Genomic DNA, 7,262 nt, shown 5'->3' on the forward strand with positions numbered 1-7,262 from the left:
CAAGGTGGTAAGGAACACAGGACGGCCGCCTCTGGCTGGAGAGGAACTGACTCCTGCCGACAACTGTGAGCGTGAGCTCAGAAGCAGATGCTTCTCCAGTCGAGCTCTCAGATGACCACAGCCCTGGCGGATCCTTCATTGCCTTGTGACAGCCTCTGAAGCGGAGGACCCCTCTAAGCTGCACCCTGACTCCTGACCTAGAGAAACCAAGATAATAAATGTTTTAAGCCATTATATTTTGGGATAGTTTGTTATGTAGCAATAGCTATTCAATACATGTACCCTTCTCACAACTATTACAATTTGTCTGAGACTACGGTCTTTCTCTACACCTATACCTATCACGGACCAGGCACCATTTCAGGCGGTTGGGATACATCAGTGAACAAAACAGATAAAGATTCTTGCCCTCTTAGAACCTGTATCCTAGTGGGGACAGTTTTGCACAGTACAGGTCTGGGTTGGCAGTGCTGTTTTAATGGAGAGCGTCTTCAGCTCCTGGAGGACAGTTCTTTTTTTTTTTTTTTTTAATGTTTGTTTATTTTTTGAGAGAGGAGAGAGTGAAGGCCAGGGAGAGGAAGAGAGAAAAGGAGAGAATCCCAACGAGGCTTCATGCTGTCAGTGCAGAGCCAATGCAGGGCTCTACCTCGCAAAACCTGAGATCATGACCTGAGATGAAATCCAGAGTTGGATGCTTAACTGACTGAACCACATAAGCACCCCTCCTTGGGGAAGGTTATTAACTTCTTTCAGGTCTTGGACCCCCAAGAAATTCCAACAGAAGCCATTGTTCTTTAGAAAAACGTAGATGCACATAGAAGTTTGCATACAGAGGTGCCTGGGTGGCTCAGTCAAATTAAGCGTCCGACTTTGGCTCAGGTCACAATCTCATAGCTCATGGGTTTGAGCCCCGCGTAGGGCTCTGTGCTGACAGCTCAGAGCCTGGAGCCTGCTTTGGATTCTGTGTCTTCCTCTCTCTCTGCACCTCCCCTGCTCATGCTCTGTTTCTCTCTGTCTCAATAATAAATAAACATTAAAAAAATTAAAATAATTTTGCAACTTTAGGGATCATCATAACATTTTTTGCGGGCTGATCTGAAGGGAGTGTTGTGATGAGCATTATTTTAAGTGCTGGGGCAAGGAGAAAAATAAAAAATTGAATAGGGAGACATAGTAAAACTAGTCACTTTTGCAGTTGTGATAAGTGCGGAGCTGTGAGGCTATATAAAGGAATGTGCCCCCAAATCTGGGTGCTCAGAGAAGGCTGTCTCCCAGAACGTGTTGGGTAAGTGAGGTTTGAAGAATGAGTAGGAATTTGCCGGGGGGCGGGGAGGGCATGTTCCATGTTAAGTGGCAGGAGGGCGGTGGTGAGGAAGGTGGGCACGGATCCCTGCCCCTTGGCACATACAGTCCACCGGACAAAACAGACACAACTTGATGAGTTTCATCAAAAGGAAGTGCAGATGTTATACAGATCACAGAGCGGCAGAATTTATTGTTGGAATCAGGCAAGGGGTGCCTTCCCCAAGGAAGTGACCATGAAATCATAAACTGAAGGATTAGATAGGCCAGGGCAGGGGAATGTTCCAGGCCCTGGAGAACCTTGAGGTGGGAAAACATGGGGGTAGTCATGGGCACAAAGGTCACCATGGTGAAAGCACAGAGACGAGAGAGGCCAGAAGGGAGGTTGGGGTAGCACGTGGGGCCTGGATGGACTTGAGGGTGTTGGTGGGAGTTTGTATATTTGCCCAAGGGTCATGGGAAACTTTGCAAGGGGAGTGGTCTGATCAAATATGTGTTTCTTTCTTTCTTTCTTTTTTTAATGTTTATTTGTTTTTGAGAGAGGGAGGAGGAAGGGACAGAAAAAGATAGAGACACAGAATCCGAAGCAGGTTCCAGGCTCCAAGCTGTCAGCACAGAGCCCGACACGGGGCTTGAACTCACGAGCCACAAGATCATGAGCTGACCCAGAGTCGGACACTTAACCGACTGAGCCACCCAGGTGCCCCCAAATCTGGGTTTCCCCTAGAGGGTTCTGGTTGGGTGGTGGGGTCATGTGCACAGGTGGCCTCAGAGAGGTCAGGTTGAGAGGAGTGCCTGGCTGGCTCCGTCGGTGTGGCATGCAACTCTTGATCTGGGGGCTGTGAGTTTGAACCCCACGTTGGGTATAGAGATTACTTAAAAATAAACTCTTAAAAAAAAAGAGAGAGAGAGCAAGAAAGGCCGGGCTGAAAGAGCTGCCAGTGTTGAGGAGGCAGCTGCTGACAGCCGGGGCTCTGGGATGACAGTGGATGGGGATGAGGGGCGGGGCCCACCCGCTCTCTAGAAGGTTGGACATGGAAGGAAGGCCAGGAGCAGAGTCTGGTGATTCCAGCTCTGCAGCTTCAGTGAGTAGGCAGAGGGTAGCGCTTTTACCCACATAGGCAACAAGGGAGCAGGAGCAAGTTAGGGAAGAGGAAGCTCATTTATGGTCATTATTGAGCACTTAACTATTTTAACGATTAAAAAAGATTTTTTTAATGTTTATTTATTTTTGAGGGAGAGAGAGAGAGACAGAGTGTGAGCGGGGAACAGCCAGAGACAGAGGGAGACACAGAATCGAAGCAGGCTCCAGGGTCTGAGCTGTCAGCACAGCCCAACACAGGGCTTGAACCCACAAACTGTGAGATCATGACCTGAGCTTAAGTCGGATGCTCAACAGACTGAGCCACCCAGGTGCCCTTAAGATTTTATTTTTAAGTAATCTCTACACGCAATGGGGCTGCAACTTAAAATCTCAAGATCAAGAGTCACATGCTCCACCAACTGAGTCTGCCAGGTGCCTTTTTTTTTTCAGATTAAATTAAAAAATTTTTTTTAACCTTTATTCATTTTTGAGAGACAGAGCATGAGTAGGGGAGGGGCAGAGAGAGAGGGAGACACAGAATCTGAAACAGGCTCCAGGCTCTGAGCTCTCAGCACAGAGCCCATGCTGGGCTCGAACTCACAAACTGTGACATCATGACCTGAGCCAGAGTCGAACACTTAACCAACTGAGCCATCCAAAGGCCCCCAATTTTTTTAAGTTATCTTAAAAATATTTCAACGTGTAAAATTCAGTGTAGGTTAGTATATTGACAAAGTTGTACAACCATCTCTACTATCTAATTGCACATTTTCAGTGCCCCAAGAAAATGCATACTCATGAGCAATCACTTCCCACCTTTCTCTCCCCCAGCTCCTGGCAACCACACTCATCTACTCCTGTCTAATCTCAGTGGTTCTGTCTAATCCGGGTATTTCATGTAAGCGCAGGCATACAGTCTGTGGCCTTCTGTGTCTGGCTTCTTGCACAGAGCATGTTTACAAGCGTCTTCCATGTGTTAGCAGCACCAATAGGTACGTCATTCCTTATGACCAAATATGACTACGTTGTGTATTAGTACACACACATTTTGTTGACCCATCAATTGATGGACCACTGGGTTGTTCGCACTTCCTGGCTCTCCGGAACGATGCTGCTGTGAACATTTGTGTCCGAATGTCTGCGGCTGTGGATGCTCTTGGTTCTCTTGGGCATATTCCTAAACGTGGAATTGCTGGTCACGTGGTAGCTCTATGCTAACTATGCCGGGAGCTGCCAAACTGTTTTTCTGAAGCAGCTGCACCATTTTATTTACATTCCTCGTGCGAAAGTTTACAATAACTACTTATTGGACAGAAGAAGTCGTGTCTTCCACAGGGAACTGGATACTGTCACGTCCAGCACTTCCCAGCCTAGGAGCGTGACTCCGAAGCTGGTACTCGGTGCGCTCAGCAGTGAAGCAGGCTGCAGCTGGCGGCGGCAGGGGGTCCCATGTGATCTGGGTGGTGTCAGGGAAACGGAGTCCAGCAAGGGGTTACTTTTGGGGGACAGGGACGGGGCTGAGAAATCCTACCAGTTCTGATATGGCAGTGTGTCTTCGCTCTTTTCCCTTCTATCTTTTTTTTAAAAAATGTTTTATTTATTTTTGAGAGAGAGAGAGACAGCGTGAACAGGGGAGGGTCAGAGAGAGAGGGAGACACAAAAGGCTCCAGGCTCTGAGCTGTCAGCACAGAGCCCGTCGCGGGGCTTGAACCCACGAACCGTGAGATATGACCTGAGCCGAAGCCGGAAGTTCAACCGACTGAGCCACCCAGGTGCCTCCCTTTCTATCTTTTAAAAAATCTGAACTATTACCGTGACTTTAAGGTCTCTCAGCTGTTGTAAGTTCTCTCCGTTCCAGTATATCCTTCTCCATTTATTAAGAACACAAACTCACACATTTAATCACCATCCTTAAAAAAAAAACAACAAAAAAAAAACCAATAAGAAGATGCAACCTGGAGTTCCTGCCGCCCATCCCACGACCTCGTTGGCCTCGCAGAGGTCATTGCAGACTTGACCTCAGCTTACTTTTTCGGCTTCATTTCCCCTCCCATCCTCCGTGTTTAACCAGGGGCTCCTTACATGCCAGGTGCTGGGATAGGGGGAGGCATACACCTACCACGTGGCTCTTGCCCCCAAGAAATCTTTAGCTTGTGGGGAGGAGGCAGAACAGCTAAACCAATGAGCCTCGGTCAGTGTGAGGGCTTCAGCGGAGGTTAGACTACTGTTTGGAGGGGATTACGTGCGCAGGGCCCCCGCCCCAGCCTCGGAGACCAGACAGCTTTCAGAAAAAGGTAAAACTCGAGGTGAGTGGTGAAGGACGAGTACATTGGAAACGAAGAAGGGACTCTGTCATGCCCACAAGAAGGAGCAGCAGGTGCAAAGGCAAGCCGGGGCAATGCCAGCTGGCCTCACACTTCCTTCCACAGGTGCTCGCTGAGTGCCTCTTAGGTGGCAGGTGCTGTTCTGGGTGCCGGGGATACAGCAGTGAACACGACGGGCCAGGCCCTCATTCTCCCCGAGCTGACAGTCCATGAGGGGAAAACATGGACATGCGTTGGGGATGAAGGGCGAGCATTAAAGTCATGGGGGCCCATGGACCCCTAAAGCCCATGGTGGGGGTCCATACAGCCCTGAAATCTGAATGTATGTGTTCATGCTCACACCTGCATTTTCACAGGGAGTGGGCTCATAACATTGTATACTGTATTCTCAAAGGGACCATGACTGTCTCAGGTTGGGGCCCTTCTTCGAGGGCCCCTTGTGTTAATTAAGCTAAGGAGTTTTGACCTTGATCTGGAAGTTCTGAGAGCCGGTAATGAATTTTAAGAGGTGAAACCATCAGAGCCTGACACGGTGCTCCAGCCAGAAGGGAACTCCTTGTGCCCTTCTCACTGCTCGGCATTTACTCTTGCTGTTGCCGCTGGCCTGGAGGAATGGACAGGGCCACACTTAAAAGCCAGAAGACCTGCCTTCACATCTTGCCTCCACCCACCGTGTTCCCGCCGCCAGCCTTCTCCCCGAGTGTGAAGAGCTGTGGGGTTGAAACGAGACCATAAAGTCTTGAGGATTGAATGGTTTTTGTTTGCAAAGTGCCCAGCGTTTAGTAGCCACTCAGCGAATGTGAGTTCCTCTCCTGGCTTGGTGGCTTGACCGTTTAGGGATCCTGGTCTTGAGGTCTTCCTGGCCGGTCACTCACATGGCCACCGAGCTTTGTGTAAATCACCACTGTCACTCTCAACACGCTGTATTAAGCTCACATCCGTATTGACTGGCCTTTGCCTCATCTCATTAATCCACACCTTCCCTCTACTTTACAGAAGAGGAAACTGAGGCTCAGGGAGGTCGAGAGAATCAAGTGTCTGGAAGCATCCTGTTCCCTGTCTTCCTAAATTATAATTGCGATAGCAGTGACAACAATCAACACTGACTGTAGGTACTCCATGCTGAGCTCCTACATCATTACCTCCAATTCCATCCTTCACTTCCTAGCCTCCTTTACCAAATTTACAAAGAAGGAAACCGAGGCTCGGGGAGTTTAAGCAACTGGCCCAAGTTAACCCAGGCCAGTCCCTTTCAAAGTCCAGATGCAGAACTCCAGCTGACTAACTCTAAGGAAACCGTGTCATTTTGGTTCTCAGAAAACACTACTCCCAACTGCACAGTTCAAAACCCCACCCAAGCCGGCCCTGCATCGCGGCCAGTCTGTTCCAGCTGAGTCCTTCTCTGTTTTGACCAAGGATAACGGAGGGCGCTGCCCAATTCGTCTGAGGGACCCGAGGGAGAGGGCGGGGGTGGGAGTGGAAATTCTAGGTGCTGGGGCGTGTGCTTCGGGGGAGTATCTGAGGACCAGAGGGGGAGTCACGTGCGCGTGAAACTAGACCTAGGGGGAGGAGAAGGGAAGGGAAGGGAGCCCCCGCCCCTACCTCAGGGCGCAGCCCGGGACGGATGTAAAAACAAGGATTCACTCCGTGAATCTGCTCCGCCTATGCCCTGTCTCGCGGGTCGGAGGTGCCCAGCGGGTTCCTCGCTCCCTGACTTCTTCCGAGGGGGCAGAGGAGGCACCAGAGTGCGGCGCTGAGTCCCCCAGGCGGCGGGGGCCCGGCGCGCAGAGAAGTCCGACTGCCCGTGCGGTTCCAAGCTGGGCCCGTGCGACCACGGGCGCAGAGTGTGGACGCGCCGCAAAGGCTCCGCGCTCCTGGGGGCGTCCGCGGTCGCGGGAGACGCGTTTGCCCCCCCACCAGAGGTGAGCGGCGGGTGTGGTTAGGGGGTCCCCGCCTGAGGGTCAGCCCGGAGCCCCGCCGGCCGGCTCCCACCGATACTCTCCGATTCCCCAAGAAAAACCCGCTAGCTCCCCCGAGCCCGTGGAGTCCGCGGCACGCGGTCGCGTCTCTCCAAGCGCGTCCCTCCCTCCCTTTCCTCCGAGGGGGTCCCCCTCTTCCCCTCGGCCCCCTCGGCTGCGCTTTCTTAGTTTGGAGCAACACTCTTGTCGGAGTTTGAACGGACCTGCGGGCGCGCAGGAACCCGGGGCCCCATTGCACAGATGTGGGCACTGAGGTCCCGAGAGCCGCGGCTGCTGCCTTCCGCCCCTCTCTCGCGCCCTTCCCCCCTTTGCCCTTCCCCGTCCCTCTCCTCTGCGCGGCATCCGTCTCCCCCCCGGCCGCTCCCCGCCCCCGCGCCGCCCGTGTCCCGTCTCCTCCCACGGTGGTGGCGGCGGCGGCGGGGGGAGCTCGGGCTCCTTCCCTCCCTCTGGTAAACACGCCCGCCCGCCCGCGGGTAGCTCGGCCTTTATAAAGTCAGCGGCCGCGGGACTTCCTGCCGGAGCGCGAGCCCCCTTCCCCGACCCGAGAGCGCGGGCCGGCCCGGATGCGCGCCG

Source organism: Suricata suricatta, chromosome 11 (assembly GCF_006229205.1).
Source record: "Suricata suricatta isolate VVHF042 chromosome 11, meerkat_22Aug2017_6uvM2_HiC, whole genome shotgun sequence".
NCBI lineage: Eukaryota > Metazoa > Chordata > Mammalia > Carnivora > Herpestidae > Suricata > Suricata suricatta.